Source organism: Castor canadensis, chromosome 3 (genome assembly GCF_047511655.1).
Source record: "Castor canadensis chromosome 3, mCasCan1.hap1v2, whole genome shotgun sequence".
Taxonomy (NCBI): Eukaryota; Metazoa; Chordata; class Mammalia; order Rodentia; family Castoridae; genus Castor; species Castor canadensis.
The window spans coordinates 163,094,724-163,112,958 of record NC_133388.1 but is presented as its reverse complement, the minus strand read 5'-3'; the positions used below and the strand labels follow the sequence as shown (position 1 = coordinate 163,112,958).

The window sequence follows — 18,235 nt, the reverse complement described above, 5'->3', positions numbered from 1 at the left end:
GCTACTCAGGAGGCAGGGATGAGGAGAATAGCAGTTGGAGGTCAGTCCCAGGAAAAAGTTAAGGAGACCCCATCTCAACAAACAAGCCCCAGGGGGTGGAGTGCCCATGCTGCTTGGGAGGCATAGTTAAGAGGAGTGTGGTCTAGCCCCTGGACAAAAAGTGGAAGACCCTATCTGAAAAATAAAGCAAATTTTTAAAAAAGGCTGGGACATGGCTCAAGTGGTAGAGTACCTACCTAGCAAGCATGATGCCCTGGGTTCAAACCTCAGTACCGCATAAAAAAAGAAAATTGCTGGACGCCGGTGGCTCACGCCTGTAATCGTAACTACTCGGGAGGCAAAGATCAGGAAGACCATGCTCAAAGTCAGTCCAGGCAAACAGTTTGTGAGACACTATCTCAAAAAGAACCCATCACAAAAAAAAAAGAGCTGGTAGAGTGGCTCAAGGTGTAGACCCTGAGTTCAAACCCCAGTACTGCCAAAAAAAAAAGATGATTTTCAGCCTCACCTTGCCATTAGTCACTTTAGTATCCAAGGACTTAGTGTCTGACTTTCTGTACGGTCTCATTAAAACTGAGAACTAATGGGAACAAGTCTTTCCAGTGAATCAGTTTCGAGTGTACAAAGCAAGGTCACATATCTGTCTCTGTTCAGATGGTCTGTGAGCCAGCCGTTCCAAGAAACCACAGTTTAGTTTTCAAAGTCTTGGACATTTTGGTGATTTGAAGTTGAACTATAGCTTTGGCTCTCAGCAAAACCTTGTTAAGTAGCATTTAAGGTAAAGGGAACACCACAGTGAATAATTATAAACAATGACACTGCTGTGGCAAATGAAAAGAAGGCTGACCTGTTACCCAGAGTCAATTGCTCACCCTAGAAATTAAGTTAACTCAGACCAGGAAGTGATGCCTAAAGTACAATGAACACGTACTCAACTCGCGTGAAAGGCGACTGCCCCCTAAGAGAAACGCTTGCTGTGCACTCAGTAGAAGGAAGAGCTGTAAATGGGGCATAATTACTGTAAGGTTGCTATTTTAGTTTGCTCTGAAATCCCCTTGTGGTCCCAAGACCACGAAGCCCAACGCAGAGTCTAGCTCACTGCTGGAAGCTGGTAAGGGGCGGTGTACGCATTTGCTACCAGTTGTAGGACAAGTGTCTCGAATTGTCTGTGTACCTGTTGCTACTTTGCTTGGAAATTTAATACCACCTGCATATGACGCACATGCTGGAGGGGGGCCTTGCTGTTACGCAGCCTTGATGTTTGGGAACCTGTCCATCTAAACCCCATGGGATTGCTCAGGGTGGAAGTGCCCAGAAGTGAGGATGAAGAAAGATGATTTAGGTACTCTGTTATCCCAGTGCCCAGTCCTTGTAATGACACAGCCACCGTTGCTGTGGTTTTCTCAGTCCTATTTGGCAACTGAGACTTCACCTAGGAGCCCTGTAAATCAATCATTCAAATACGGTATTTTTCAGTTGAATGTCAGTGAGACGCTGATGTTGATAAAGCTACTGATATTCACTAGCTTTAGCACTTCAACTTTGATTGTTTCTTATCTGACATACATGAAGATGAAATCAGTGATAGCTCTTAACAGTTAATTCTCTTTAGATAATTTTAGGCCTAGAGAAAGAGTTTCTGTGTGTATTTCCTTCATCCAGCGTCTAGTGATAACTTCCTACAGACTAGAACACGTAAAAAGAAATTCGTTAGCCACAGTCCAGTACTACTAGTTTTCCTGCCGCCTTCTTCTGTGTCAGGATCGAATCCAATGTCTGGACTTCTTGTTTCTGGCCTCCAGGCTGTGGTGGCTCCCTGTCCTGTCTCGTGGACAGAACCTGTCGTCACGATTGGACTGAGGTTACGCGTGGATTAGGAAGGCTCCCAGAGTGGTGATGCCCGCAGCACCTCGTCATGCAAAGAAGACATGCTGATGGTTTCTGCTGCAGTGCCAGCCTCACTCACCTGACCAGGCTGATGTCTGCTGGAATCCCCCACTGTAAACTCACTTCTTTTCTATAAATGTTAAGTATTTAGAAAGAAATAAAATATGCAAAAAACCTGTTTCTACTTAGACTTTTCCCCTCACGGTGTCCTTATGGCGCTCTTGCCTGAGGCAGGTATTACTGTAGCATGCTGATTCTCTCGTGAATTCACTGGATTCTGTAGAAAGGAGTTGTTGCTTCTCCATTTACTTACTCAGTGTTTTATTTGTGTCAGTATGGACTCATGGATATGCGTGTCATTCCTTGAGTTATAACAAACACTGTATTTTGTGGCTCAGCTGTCCCAACTTTGGCCATTGTTAGCTCTTTCTGTATTCAATCATTTTGGGTTGACAAAGATGGGAATTTTAGAAGTTTCAACCTGTCATTTCTCACTGGAATGAGAACAATTTGTATTAGTGATTCCACTTTGGGGTGGAGGGGAAGGGGATAAGGGCTTGCTTTGTAGCCCAGGCTGGTCTCTATGTTTTTCTTTTTCTTTTCTTTCTTTCTTTTTTTTAATGGAACGCTTCATGAATTTGCATGTCCTCCTTGCACAGGGGCCAGGCTCATCTTCTCTGTGTCATTCCAATGTTTTTTTAGTATATGTGCTGCTGAAGCGAGCACTCTTTCCTTTCTTTTCTGCCCTCCCCTTCCCTTCCCTTCCCTTCCCTTCCCTTCCCTTCCCTTCCCTTCCCTTCCCTTCCCTCCCCTCCCCTCCCCTCCCCTCCCCTCCCCTCCCCTCCCTTCCCTTCCCTTTCCTTTCTTTCTCCTCTAATTGTGATCCTCCTGCCTCAGCCTCCTGAGTGCTGGGATTACATGCAGGCCTCAACACACCCAGTTTCTATTTCATCTTTTTTGGTACTCATCTTGGAAATCCAGTCTGTTGTACATGCTACAGCACGTCTGGATTGGGACCAGTCACATTTTAAGTGTCAGGCCATAGGTGCTAATGGCTGCTGTAGTGCACTGAGCAGGTCTCAGAGACCCTGGCCCCTCGGGCTTCCACCAGCCCCCTCCCCTCCACTTCCCACCTTTTCTCTACTGTGTGTCAAAGCTCTAAGCCTTCATGTGTGATTTCTTCTGGTGGGGCTGTTTCCCCTGCCCTGCTACCTTAACATTTCCTCTATCACAATAATCATTGCTCTTTACAGAAATTGCTTAATGTTATATTTTTTCTTAACCGTAATACTCCATGGGGGCAAGGACTCTGTGAGCCTTGTTCATCAGTGTCTAGCATAGATGGTGCCTAACACGTAACGGGCTCAATAACCTTTGCTAAACTGAAAATTGACCCAAAGTGCAACTGCAGGAAGGGAGAATAATTAGGAAGCTGTTAACTTGACACACAGGATACAGACAGAACTTATGAAAAACTGAAGACAATACTGCCCTTTTTCATTTTTTACTTTAAAAAAAATTATTCTTTGGCAGCACTGGGGTTTGAACTCAGGGCCTTATGCTCTGAGCTGCACCTCCAGCCCAAGACTGCCTTTTTTGTATTCCCATCATTCTTTGCTAGAATGGCCATTTACTCCACCTTCCAGACTTAGGGGTTTGGGGTGTAGCTCAGTGATAGGGGACTCGCCTAGCACACCTAAAACCCTAGGGGTTTGATCCCCAGCACTGAAAAAAAAAAAATCTTAGAGTCTCCTGGCAAGTGGATTGTCTTGATTGCATTTTTAACAGGGCGGAGCAGGAAGCTAATGGAGATGAAATCCACAAGGCCTTTCCAGGAGTCTAACACTCCAGCCTAGAATGGTGAGCAGTGTCTCAGCAGTCACCCTTCCCTTTGTCTCTGGAGGACATTTAGCTCGGCAGGGATAGCAATGGGGACTTTTCTCACGGACACTGGGCACTCAGTAAGGTCTTGGAGCCAAAGTCTTTGGGAGATGACATCAGGAGATCCGTTAAAGGGAAGTCTTACTGCAGTAGCTGTCCCACTGGCAGTGTTCTGACCAAGGGACGGCCAGCTTCTAACTGTCTCCAGGTAGCTCGGCCCTGGAGGAGGTGACAGAGAAAGAGCCCTGATGGACTTGATAGACCTGGTACTTCAGCTTCTCCACAGGAACGGAGCCAGCAAAGCCTACATCATTCTGTGTGTGCCAGAGTCCACCCACATATGGCAGAGAGAGCTTTCTTGTAAGGAGCTGGCTCCTGTGACCGTAGGGACTCAGAAGTCCAGTCAGCAAGCTGGAGACCAGGACAGCTCACAGTGTGGAGTGCCAGCGGCATCACGCCCTAGAAAGACTTGCTTTGTTTGTTGGTTGGTTTGGTTTTCCTTATTGCTTTTGGGGGTTTTTTTTGGCGGGGGACAGCAGTACTACTGATTGAACTCAAGGCCTTGTTCTTGCTAGGAAAATGCTCTATCACTCAGTCCCACCTCCCAGCCCTTTTTGCTTTAGGTTTTTGTTGTTGTGGTTGGGTTTTGTTTTTGGTTTTTGAAGTACTGGGGCTTGAACTCAAGGTCTCATGCTTGTCAGGCAGGTGCTCTACACTGGAGCCACTCTGACAGCCCTTTAGTTCATTTTTACCCAGGCCACCCTCAGTCTGTGATCCTCCTACCTCTGCCTCCTGAATAACTGGGATTACAGGTGTACAACACCACACCCAGCTTGTTTTTTTTTTTGGGGGGGGCACCATCTTGCTTTGTAACCAAGGCTGACCTGCAACTCCCTATGTAGCCCAGACTGGCCCAGAACTCATGATCTTACTACCTCAGCCTCTCAACTACTGGGATTACAGACTTAAACCACTACACTTTGACGTTGATGTTTCAATTTGAGTCTAAAGGCAGGAAAAAAATGATGTCACAGCAGCAACAGTTTCTCCTTACTCAGCCTTTTGGGCTATGCAGACCTTCAACTTATTGGGTGATGCCCACCCATATTATGGAAGATCATCTGCTTTATTCAGTCTATTCATTTGAATGTTAATCTCATCCAGAAACACTCTCAGAGACACATCCAGAATATTTGATCAAATATATGGACATCCTTGTGGCCCAATCAAGTTGACACACAAAATTAACATCATACGTGGGTTCCAGTGCTGGTCACAGTGACAACTAGTTTATTGCTTGGGAGAGTTGCAATCAGCATCAAGCAATAGGGCTTAACCTGACACAGCAGCCCTCTCAGCACATCGACCTACTGAGGTCATGTACACAAAAGCCGCTGGCATGTTTGTGTGCACTGTTCTGATGTCCTTGTTTGGAACACACAAGAGGTAGTGAATGCATTAGAATACCCACCTCAGGTGGCTGCCTCTTCTGCCAAAGGAAAGATACCCAGAATTGGGTGCTTAGGGATTTTGTGTGTGTGTTTGTGGTACAGGGTTTGAACTCAGGGCTTTGCACTTGCAAAGCAAGTGCTCTATCACTTAAGCCACACCTGCAGTCCATTTTGTTTGGTTATTATGGAGATGGGGTCTCACAAACTATTTGCCTGGGCTGGCCTCGAGCCATGATCCTCCCAATCTCAGCCTCCCAAGTAGCTAGGATTACAGGTGTGAGCAACAGGTGCCTGGTGCTCAGGGAATTTTGACACCCATGGTTTCCACACTTCTACCTACAGACTTAATTATTTGGGTGACCCATTTGCAGTAAATCTCATTGTAACAAGGGCAGTCGAGTGGGAGGGAAAGCACAAAGCGTAAAGACCTTTTGTTGAACAGAGCTAAGCATAGACCCTCGTCATTTGACTAAAAGCACGGTCGAGCAGAGTTACCACAGAAGCAGCCCATATCAACTGACTTCCTCAGTCTACCAACTTCTTTGCTCTCCTTCTGATGACCCCAGCTTGAATGGATTCTCCAAGTATGAGCTCAGCTAGTTCCTGATAAACTGCTCAGACGCTCATCAAACGTGGTACAGAGTTACGTCCAGAGTTCTAGGAGTCAAAAATCCCCTGGAACAAGTGACGAAAACATCTTTTTCCCCAGGGAAATGATCAAGCCACATCTGAACAAGGCCTACCCAAATAATCTGGCTTCAAGTTAGCTGTCAGAGAGTTTCAAAAAATCACAACACTCTCCATCTTTGGTTTGCTTTACCAGAAAGAAGAAAACAAAATGGGGCTGTCTGTTGTTTGAAGTTTTCCCTGCCAGTTGGCACCCTGCTCTTAACAGGAATTTTAGAGGCTCATGACTCTGTACTCAGTGGATGCCAATAATCCCAGTGTGACCTTGATCGACCAGCGTGGCAGAGGGATGCTGAAAGGAGGAATTACTCCAAAATATGAAAAGGTGATACCTTATCTTTCTTTGATTTTCTTGGAAGAATTTAATGTTTAATTCTAAGCTCAGCCACTGGTGGGTGAAGGCAAAGCTTGGGTCTGGAAAAATCAATATGAAGTTCTGAGAAGGAAGTGAAAAATTAAGAAATATCATGAGGCTGAGCCCAGTGGTGCATGCCTGTAATCCTAGCACTGGCGAGGCAGAGTCAGGAAGATCAAGAGTTTAAGGTCAGGCTGGACTACATTATAGAAGTCATATGTCAAAAACCAAAGCAAGAAGACAGACAAATGAAAGAAAAGAATGAATGAAAATGAAGCAGCAAAGATCCAGGTAGGCTTTGGTAGAAGCCTTTTCTGATTCTCTTGAATCAGGACCTTGAATCAATTTCAAAAAGGCACCCTTTGGCTTGCACAGTCTCACTGAAAAGATAAATGTGAGTACTGAGTGTTTATTTCCAGTAGACAAAGTAAAACAGGTGTCCTTGTGAAAGGAGCTCTCCTGGGGCCATGCGCCCTGTGTGCTGATAACGGCTCTCTACTGAATGTAACCATTTCATGGCTTTGTTTCATTAGTACAGAATGGAGATTGTAGTGCTCACCTGCCCTGCTTTCCAAGATAGAGGATTTGAAAACTGTGGGGAAGGGCTAGGGATATAGCTCAATGGGGAACCGCTTGCCTAGCATTTGTGAGATCCTAGGTTCAATCCCCAGCACTGCAAAAAAAAAAAAGACGTTGACATGAAGTACCCAAATACAGTGATGGGTATTGTCACAACTCAGATCAATGATCAGACAGAAAAGGCCAGTGACTCATGCCTGTAATCCTAGCAACTCAGAAGGCAGAGATCAGGAGGATGGCAGTTCGAAGCCAGCCTGGGCAAATAGTTCTGGAGATCCTATGTCAAAAATGCCCAACACAAATGGTGGAGTGGTTCAAATGGAAGAGCACCTGCCTAGCAAGCATGAAGCCCTGAGATTAAACCCCAGTACCACCAAAAAAAGAAAGGACTCCTATACCTAGGACCAATAATCAGTAAAGGAATCGTCACAACATGGTTGCTGTTAGGAAGGAAGCTCCAATTCCAAATGCTCACAAGATTGAAATGGAGCTGCAAAGTGTCCCGTTTCCAAGATGGTAGTGGTTTTTTGCTTCCCAATATTCATGTCCTCATGAAGTCTACACTGAGTAGGGCTGAGCTGTGTGACAACAGAATGTTGTAGAAATGATGCTGAATAAGGCAGGAGACGTGGCTCAAGCAGTAGAGAGCCTGTCTAGCAAGAATGAAGCCTTGAGTTCAAATCCTAGAACCACCAGAAAAAAAAATGGTGCTGCATAATTTTCAAGACTTCTTATGAATGACCTCACGGGGTCCAGCTTGTTTCTTCTTGGATCCCTCTCTCTGGGGGAAGCCAGCTGCCATGTTGTAAGAACATTTGCAAACCCCAGTCCCACCCCCTGCCAAAAAAAAATAGAAGGGTATGTGATACACTAGGTACATTAGTTTGATACAGCAGCCATAACAAAGACCCATGGTCTAATTGGCTGAGACCTCAGGAATTTATTTTCTAATAGTTCCAGAGGATAAACTTCCAGGATCAAGGTGTCCATATCGGTTTTTCTGAGGTCTCTCTCCTTGGCTTGTCTCTCACTGTAACTTTATGTGGTCTTCCACTCCATGTCCTAATTTTTCTTTTAACATTAGCCATCATAATGGATTAGGGCCTATGCTCCAATTACCTCATTTAACCTTAACTCTTTTAAGATTCTAGTTCTGCCAGGTGCTAGTGGCTCACGCCTGTAATCCGAGTGATCTTAGAGATAAGGAGGATTGAGGTTCGAAGTCAGCCTGGGCAAATAGTTTGTGAGACCCTATCTTGAAAAAACCCATCACCATCACAAAAAAGGGCTGGTTGGAGTGGCTCAAGGTGTAAGCCCCGAGTTCAAGCCCCAGTACTGCAAAAAAAAAAAAAAAGAGAAAGGATTCTATTTCCAAATATAGTGGCATTTGGAGACACTGGGGATTAGGACATCAACCAAAGAATTTGAGGAGGGGACACAATTCAGCCCATAACATTGGTCTGTACTGTTCCACCTTAATACACCAACAGCTGTATTTTCTAGCCTGGTCTGACATTCCTATTTCTAACATCTGGCAAATTTCCTGTGAAAGCTAAGTGTCCCCTGCACTTCTTATCACCCCCTGAAGGGTGTTATAGGCAATCATTAGGGAGTCTTACTGTTCAATCATGCACTCAGGTATTTCGTGGTCCTAGAACACTTTATACTCAACAATTCCCTTCATTACCTACTTACAAGCATTATTTGTGACAACCTTCTCCCCCGCCAGCCCCACTTCTTTTTTTTCCCCTTCTAAGCTTGTCCTGCCTTGGACATAAATCAAACTCAGAATATGCTCTCTGATCCCAATAGAGAAGAGGCTGAGGCAGCATGCAGGTCCTTTGTTACCTATGTGTGCATTTATTCAATTTGATTTTTCTAAGGGATTATATGTTCTCTTCCCAAATTTGAATTTAGTTCTAGTAAGTCTTAGCTCTAGTAAGTCCTTCTGGTTGGAGCCTTTCTGCCACCATCCTTTCTGGTTCTATTCATCATGTCTGCTTGACTCTTTGTCAGTGTGGTTCTAGTAATAACGATTTTCAGATAGAAAATCTGTCTGAAATCTCCCCCATCCCTGGAGAGGTTGTTTTTTTTTTTTTGGCTTGTTCAAGTACTGGGGCTTGAACTCAAGGCCTTCACCTTGAGCCACTCCACCAGCCCTATTTTGTTAATTTTTTTTCGAGGTAAGGTCTTTCAAACTATTTGCCTGGGCTGGCTTTGAACCTCAATCCTCCTGATCTCTGCCCCCTGAGTAGCTGGGATTACAGGGCTACCGGCACCAGCCCTATAGAGATCTTAAGGTTGAGTTGTCAGATAGTTCAGATTGTGATTTTCAGACACAGGCAGCCTTGCACTGCCCCCTTGTGGCTGGACAGGGTCGTGCATTCAGTTGTGGCTGATGGGTTGTGAATAGAAACAGTGTGTTCAGTCACTTCTGGGCCATGGTGTGTCACTTTCCATGTAGGCACTCCAGAGCTCTCTTTCTACTATGGAGGCCAGCAATAATCTGGAAGTCAGCCTTAGTTTTAGGACGCTTGAATGAGAACTAAACCTTTGTAGTTTTAACAGACTGTCATTGAGGGATTACTTGTTACTGCAGCATAACCTTGATTTACATGGTGCATCCTGACTGATATTCTCTTGCCCCATGAGACTGTTTTGCTTCAAGAAAATTCACTCTCTCCTTCCAGTTGTCATGAGGATAACTCATAAGTGAGTTGTCTCCCTCACGACTACTGGACATCTTATATTTGCATAATTAAGAGGCAACCCCATCCCAACTCTTGAACAAAGCAAGCTTGCTCAAAGTGTTATAGCTCTACCTTCTACACAGACAGGCTGCTTTTGCTTTTCCCCTCACTCACCACCAGAGCCTCGCTGGGCCGCTGGAGACAGATCAAAGTTACGAATCACTGTTGTGATAATTATAGTGACACGACCTAGTTAAGAAAGAAGGCCTTCCAAGGGTGTCATGGTGATAATCTGCTCCTTACCCGAAGCATCCTGTGTGCAAGGAAGAAAAATCCTCTTCAGGTGCTGAAGGAAGCAGGGAAGGATGAGCAGGAGCATCCAGTCTTTAGTTCTTAGCTGTTCTAAGGACAAGAGAGAAACAGCAGGGGCCCGCAGTTGCTGCCTTGTGCCTGGTTTGAATGGTGAGGATATTGCAAATGATAAGTGGGTAAAGGCTGATTTTCCCCCAAATACTTTAAGAAAAGCTGTATAGCAATGGAATTTTATGCAGCCATGAAGAAGAACGAAATGTTATCATTCGCTGGTAAATGGATGGAATTGGAGAACATTCTGAGTGAGGTTAGCCTGGCCCAAAAGACCAAAAATCGTATGTTCTCCCTCATATGTGGACATTAGATCAAGGGCAAACACAACAAGGGGATTGGACTTTGAGCACATGATAAAAGCTTTAGCACACAAGGGAGGGGTGAGGATAGGTAAGACACCTAAAAAACTAGCTAGCATTTGTTGCCCTTAACGCAGAGAAATTAAAGCAGATACCTTAAAGCAACTGAGGCCAATAGGAGAAGGGGACCAGGAACTAGAGAAAAGGTTAGATCAAAAAGAATTAACCTAGAAGGTAACACACACACACAGGAAATCAATGTGAGTCAATGCCCTGTATAGCTATCCTTATCTCAACCAGCAAAACCCCTTGTTCCTTCCTATTATGGCTTATACTCTCTCTACAACAAAATTAGAAATAAGGGCAAAATAGTTTCTGCTGGGTATTGAGGGGGTGGGGAGAAGAGGGAGGGGGCGGAGTGGGTGGTAAGGGAGGGGGTGGGGGCAGGGGGGAGAAATGACCCAAGCCTTGTGTGCACATATGAATAATAAAAGAAAAAGAAAAAGAAAAGCTGTATAGTATGGCAGTTAAAAGCACAAGCTTTGCTGTAGACTTCGAATTCTAATTCTGCCACTTACTGCTTACGTGACTTTGGGTGAGTTGGGACCGGGTATGAAGGTGAAGTGAATTGGCACATCTAAGGTTCTGAGAATGCCTGCCTGGCACACGGTGAGCAGCACAAGGGCTTATGAGAAGGAGGACAACTGTCTTTCAACAAGTCCTGTCTGGGTAGATTCTCATTTGGGATCTTTGCCTTTAGGAGTAAAAAGAAAGTTCTAATACAGGATTGTATAGACCCAATGTTTGAAACGACACAAGTGTTGTTTGATCATAATGACTCCAGGGTGACATGATAGCCAGGTCCCTGACTGCCGCTGCAGCTGCAAGGAGGCTTCCTCTCCCAGGCTAGTTGCTGAGTACAGAGGTCCTTGACTTCTCTTTGGGTCTCAGTGTTTTGGGGAATTGCTCGGCTTGGTTTTCAGGTTTTCTTAGCAGCTGCATAGCAAATGCTTTTTAATAGAATACATGTGGCCTCACCCAAACTGCTCTGCATCTCTCAGCCAGTATGCAGGCGCCCTGGGTGGCCGCCAGCCACTGTGGAAGAGAATTGGAGTGAGAACTTGGCCGTGACCCTGAGTCCTCTGCTCTGGTTTGGCTGGGTTAGCACTGGACCCGTCCAGCGGCCACATCTGTTGTGGAGGAATAAGCCTGCAAGAACTGCCTCAGATCACTTGGGTCCTAGGAGGTTCAACCCAGCCTCAGACTAAATCACCAAGGGTAGATGGGCACCAGTTCCGTTCTCCTCTGCTCAGAAAGTTGCAAACAATCCACCGAGATCCTGGGTTCAAATCATGACTTCCCTCACCTAATCTTGGACTTACTGTTTGGCTTTTCTGAGCCACATTTTTCTCAGGTGTAAATACAGACAAGATATTGCTAGCTAGCTCAAACAAATTTGTTTAAAGGATGGTCGAATGTCCTGCAGTGAATTAGCTTGCAAAGAGGAAGTGCTCAATAAATGTTTGCTAGAAGGATGGGCACAGTGGTGCATGTCTGCAATCCCAGCACTTGAGAGGAGGAGGCAGGAGGATGGTTAGAAGGCAGCTTGAGATGAGTTCAAGGTTGGTCTGGGTTATAGAGCAAAGCCCTGTCTCCAGAAACCTAAATACATACTTTTTTTTTTTTTTTAAACCCCTGGGGTTTGAACTCAGGGCCTTGAGCTTGCTAGGCAGGTATTCTACTGCTTGAGCCATGTCCCTAAATTAATTAAATTTTTTAAATAAAAACAAATGTTTGTTGGCATTGTTATCATAAAAAACAGGATCTCCCCTCCCACTGCATCCTGTCCATGCCTGTTTCTGCTCACGCTATTTCTTGTCTAGAAATCTCTTTCCTCCCCTCTGTCCATTATTCATTCGTCTATTGGGAATACCCGTTTCAGGGTATCTAATTTGTATAGATGCTCCCAAGCGAGTATTTAGGACCCTGGAGCCAGCTGCCTTCTCCCAGCTCTGCCCAAGATCTGAGCAAAGGTGCAGTTTCAGACCTTGGTCCTGGTGCTGGTACTGCCGCTCGGGCCTGTGATCTTGAGTCCTCACTCTGCCTTGTTGTGTTGTTCTTCCGTGCAAGGCTGAAGGAGGCTGAACTGAGATAATAGAACAGAAATGAAGGTGTGTTGAAAGTCAACAGATTCCTGCAAGATGACCTGGAAGTTTCCCAGCTCTGTGTTCTGGGTCACAGTGAGGAAAGACAATAGGAAGGGCGAGTCCAGAAGCCAGGGAGGTAGGGGGCAGCCAGAGGCTGTACTATTGTGATACATTCCAGCCAGCCCAGGAAGGACACTGTCACTCCTGGGAGGTTGCAAGGTGGTTACATGTGGTTTTGCTGGGGTTAAACTGCCAAGAGTTCCTGTGGCCTGCCTCGGGACTGGCCCCCAGCACCACCCTCCTGGTTAGAGATGCTGTGACTGCAGTTTAAGGTTGGCAAATGCCAATCCTGAGAGCCAAACCGCCTTGGTCTGGCCATCTGTCTGCTGGAGACAAGTATCTGCTGCAGGGTGGCTTTCCTGGGCTGTGGGTGGGCACTGGGGCAGCTCAGAAGTGGCTGCTGCACACATGCAGGGAGAAGGGAGGTGAGGGGGCAGACATGAAGATGCCTGCCCCAACGGAGAGTCCCAGAGGCCTGACCCTAGTCTAGGTGGGTCTGAGCCCCCAGGAGCTCCTTCTCTGTGAGCTCACACCTACCCCACTCAGATGTATGGTATTTATCCATTCATCCATGCATTCAGTAATTGCCGGTCCCTCACCCATCCTAGGCCCTGTGCCAGACCCTAGGAAAACCACACTGGACAATAGTCCATTCTTCTGTCCATACTGCTTAGAGTCTAGTCATTTTTTTAAAAAAAAAGTTTTTTGGCAATACTGGGGTTTGAACTCAGGGCCTCATACTTGCTAGGGAGATGCTCCACCAGTTAAACCATACCCTGGTCTTTTTTTTTTTTTGCTTTGGTTATTTCAGATAGAGTCTCACATTTTTGCCCCTGGCTGACCTATGACCACAAACCTCCTATCTACACCTCCCAAGTACCTGGGATTACAAAAGTGTGCCACTATGCCCAACCCACATCTGATGATTCTTATCTTTGAGTTCATATGGAACTCCCTGGAGAAATTGTTAAAAAGGCTGATGCCTGAGCCCCAGCCCTGCTGACCCAACAAATGTGGGAGAGGGAGGAGGAACCTGCCTGTCCTGACCGTGTTAGATGACTAATGCTGTGTGTGTTTGAGCCCTCCCCCAGCTAAGAGAAACCCCCGCTCTGGCCTCAATCCCTGATGAGAACCTAATGAGACAGCCTGTGAACATGTCTGCAATCTGTCCCAGGGCTTTGGCGACTCAGGTTTTTATTCAGTGGAAGGATTTGGGAACAAATGGAAGGGGAGGATGGGTGTGGGAGGAGCTAGTGGGTAGGAAGGTGAAATTCAACGATGGTCTTGATTTTAACTTTGAGATGGTCTCACTATATAGCCTAGGCTAGCCTCAAACTCACTTTATGGCTCGGGCATAACTTTTTATGCTTAAAGAAATCTGGACAGGCTGGATTGGAGGTATGGCTCAAGAGGTAGAGTGTCTGCTTTGCAAGCGTGAAGTCTGAGTTCAAACCCAGTCCTAACAACAACAAAAGAAATTTTAAAAAACCTGGACAGGCACACACATGCATACACACTCACACTTACGGTATATTTAACAAGCTCCCACCTGTTTATTAGTAAAGTTTGTCAGTAAAGTTGGGAAACACTGTGCTAAGCTAATAGTTTCACTGTACAAACCAAGAGGCCAGGCTTTGAGAACAGAGGCTCTATGATTCACCTGTTCCTCTGGGTGAGGAGGTGGGGACACAAAGTCACATCAGCGATGTTTTTGTTGTCCACAGACTGATTCGGTTGAGCTTTGCAGAGAGGGGCAGTTGTTATGGTTTAGATCTTAATGTCTCCCAAGGGCTGTGTGCTAAAGGTTTGGTCCTCAGCCAATGGTGGTATTTGGGAGGTAGTGGGACCTAGTAGCAGAAAGGTTGGTCAGTAGGGGTGTGCCCTTGAAGAGGATATTGGGAGTCTAGCCCCTCCTCTCTCTCTCTTTGCTTCCAGGTCACCATGAGGTGAGTGGCCTTGTTCCACCATGTGTTCCTCTGCCCTGATGTCCTGTCTTGCCACAGGCCCAAAATGATGGGGGCCAAATGATCATGGACTCAATTCTCTGAAATTATGAGTTAATATAAAAATTTTCTCTTTTTAAGTTGCTTTTCTTTGGTATTTCGTCACAGCAAAGGAAAGTTGACTAACAGAGTTCAAGAATCACATTGAAAACTCAAGCAAATTCTGTTGCCTGAGCTGCATCCCAGACCAGCTGAGGCAGAATCTCTGGGAGGGCAGGAGGTGCTGGAATCTATTTTGCAAAAGCTCCTCCAGGAGTTTTCAGTGTGCAGCTAGGATTAACAATCACTGCTGTAGCCAGCTCCAGATGGCAGCCAGTGATCCTCGCCACTGGAACGTACACTCTTATGGCAGACTATGGTAAGACTCAGAAGCAGTGCTCACGTGCCTTCTTTTTTTGGCAATACTGGGGTTTGAACTCAGGGCTTACACCTTGAGCCACTCCACCGCCCTTTTTTGTGATGCATTTTTTTGAGATAGGGTCTTGCGAATTATTTCCTTGGACTGACTTCGAACCACAATCCTCCTGATCTCTGCCTCCTGGATAGCTAGGATTATAGGCGTGAGCCACTGGTGCCTGTCTTTTCATGTGCCATCTGTCCAAAGTCGGTGGTCAGTAAATAGTGCCTTATCATGGCTTCTATTCCAGGCCAAGATCCACTTCCAAGGAGGTCCAAGATCCAGGTCCAGTCAGATGAGTGTGACATGGCAGTATGAGTTTCCAAGAAATGGCAATGCTTGGGACATCATTGGGAGGGTTTTCATCTACTTTGGAAGTGAGCTCCAGCTAGTGAACAAAGGTGTGGTTCTCAAAGGGGCTATGGCATTAGAGTTTAGCATACAAAGTCTGCCAAGAAAGGGGCCAAACCCCGCGAGTCAGATGCTAAGGATTAGTAATGGATGGTAATGAAAAGTTAGTCTTGGGTTCAAGTCCCAGTGTTGTCATTTAGTGTGTAACTTTGTACAAGCTATTAGACCTCTTTAGGTTCAGTCTCCGTATCTGTAAAATGGTAATAATAAGTGCCCCCTCATTGAAATGTGAAGATTAACTTAGATCTTACATGGAAAGTGCAGTTAGAAGGAGCCTGCCCTGACATGAGGCAGGATGGAGTCTCTAGAACAGAGTCTGTTACTATTGTTGATGCTATTGTTATTCAAGCCTAAGAATATATTTACGTATGGATAAATTTGATTCTTCATGTTTTCTAAGACATTTTTCATGCTGGATTTATGCATCTTTTCAATAAGTAATATACACTAAAAAGCAGAGAAAAGTGTAATGGTATCAGAGTGCAGGACACTGGGAAGTACCTTGCAGTATCCCGGCTCTCTGAACACCAGGGCTCAAGGGCTATGTTTTGACACCTGGAAGACTTTGAGCACTTCTAGGCAGATTACATGTACCAAATTTTCAGAGAATCTTAGAGGAAGTATGTCTGAGCTATACTTGACTTTTGACTCTCCAAACAAGCAATAAGTAAAAGTGTGTGCTCAGCATTGAATGTCTGGGAAGCCAGCTAGAGGCAGAGGACTTGAAGTTGTGAACCTTGCCCTCAGAAGAATGCAGGATCTAACACCAGGCTCCCACTGCCATGCCATTCCTGAGGGATCGGGCTGCAGTTTGTGTTCCTCAATCCCTTTTAGAAGGGTGTCTTTAAAGGCAAGACAGAAGGGTGCTCCAGAGTGAATCCAGGGCATGCCTGGGGAACTAGAGCCCTTTCTTCATCAGTGCTGTTGGAAAAATCTCTGGATTAATGAATAAAACAGGAGTCAGTCAGCAAGGCAAACAGTTTTCTGCAGAAGGGTGTGCAATTGATAAAGGTCTCATAGGTAAGCACACCGGGTGGGAAGTCTGCTTGGGTTTTTGTTCCTGACACAACACTGCCCCCTTCTCCTATTGGTAAGAGTCAGGGTTCACAGTCTTTCTCGATTAACTGTAGATGAGGTAAAGGGCAAGATTAACAGTTAACATTCTGGGAAGCTTCAAGTTAAGCGAGCATAACAAGCTGCTGCTTTAAAGTGTATTTACCTGGGTGGCTATTTCTTTGAGGGAAAAGACAAGTTACCCCCCCATAGTGCTGGCTCAACACAGTATAGTCATGTCCATCATACTGGTGAAAAACTGACTTTGAGGCTGGGCTTGGTGGCACACACCTGTAATTTCAACATTTGGGAAGCTGAGGCAGGAGGATTTTGAGTTCCAAGCCAGTCTAGGCTACACAGCGAGTATTGTCCAGTTCATCTGGTGTGAACTGTGCTACAGAACTATACAGAGAAGACTGTTTCCATTATGGGATCAAATAATTTCTGCGATTGTCTTTCTCTTTAAACTACCACCACAAGCAGGCTGGTTAAAGCTGTTGCTTGTAACACAGCAATACTCACCTCTTCTTCCTTTGATAAGGTTAGCAAGTGTTTAACAGGAGGACATCTGGTTACTCAAATGTAAACCAAAAGCTTGAGCTCTTGAAACCAGAAATTAAGGATCAGAGCTCTGAATGGAATGTAATTCCAGTGTGGTTTCCTACAGCATCACCAGCCTTCTCCTTGGGGGGCCTGTCAGCATGGCGGTGTCAGGACTGACTGTAGTGTAAGGAAATGTAACTAACAGTACCTTCACTACTCAGTGATGCTACTACCCCTCTCCCCATTAGAAGGTCCTTCCTACTCCTACGCTGTGCCCCCCCGCAGCCCCAAGAGTAATGCAGCGTTTGCACTGAACACGGATATCTGTCTCTTACTTGTCTGCCATGGCAATGAGTTCACAAGTCAGGGTGTACCTGGTGTTTGTTCCCTCGTCTCAGAGCCATGGTCTGAGTGGCTGAATCCATGACCCCACTCTCAACACTCCCCTCTTTCTGCTCCATGGGCAACCTGGATGATCTGTACAATGTCCCCCAGGCACAGGGACGGCAAGCTATGGGGACTTGCCCATACCCACCGGACTTAGTGTAGGGATGTACATCGGAACACCTGTGACTGAGAGTCCCTGTCCCTGGCATTGGAACCTGGAATGGCTGCTGGCCACTTTACCTCCAAGTGGGAACTGCTGCTTGACTGAAACCAATACTGAGAAAGAAGAGACAAGGGACAGAGATAGAGAGAGGCCACATGTTAATGACAGCACTGGAGCCCCCAGGTCCTTCAAAATCTTCCTCTGGACTTTGGTTATGTGCACTAATCATTGAACCTATTTTCAGTTAAGTCAACTGGAGCTGTAGTCTTTGAATAAATGAATAAATAATTAAGTGAATGAATGAATAAACAAACTTGTCCACATACCAAAAATTTTAAAAAAGCAAGAACACTCATTACAGCTCCAGTCGGCTTCCCAACTGTGGCCTAGTGGAACCGCCATCCTCACTACTGAATTTTAGCACCATCCTGTATGGTGGCAGGCATGTTAGTTACCCATCTGCCGTCCCTTCTTTCCCCCACAACCCATGCTCCTTGTTAACATGGAGCCAGGTAGGAGTGGCATAATCAGTCTCCAGTGTGTCTCAGTTGACTGCACCGTGTGGGGATGTCCTGCGATCACAGGGCCATCATCTGTTCACCACCTATTAGATGACAGCTGTCATTACTGACAACCAACAATGTTTTCCCCACATTTTCAACTCCTGCTATTCCTTTTTCCTAAATACTCATTTTCCAAGATTCCCTTGCAGCCAAGGCATGACCACATAACTTGTCTAATAAGAAATAAGGGAAGTAAATAAAGATCTGCTAATAAAAACATAAAATTCTTTCTTGTCCTTGCTCTTTCTTTCTAATGTGAATACAGTGGTATTCGGATGTGATGTCTGTGACACTGCAGCCCCATTTGGACCAT

The 18,235-nt window shown here is 45.6% G+C and overlaps 1 non-coding gene across 1 annotated transcript; it reads right to left on the bottom strand.

Annotated features, from left to right (window-relative positions):
- Positions 1 to 2,501: 2,501 nt before the first annotated feature.
- LOC141422052 (U6 spliceosomal RNA) lies at positions 2,502 to 2,613 on the bottom strand. Its single transcript, XR_012446716.1, has one exon. It is a non-coding gene; the product is annotated as a U6 spliceosomal RNA (small nuclear RNA).
- Positions 2,614 to 18,235: the final 15,622 nt, after the last annotated feature.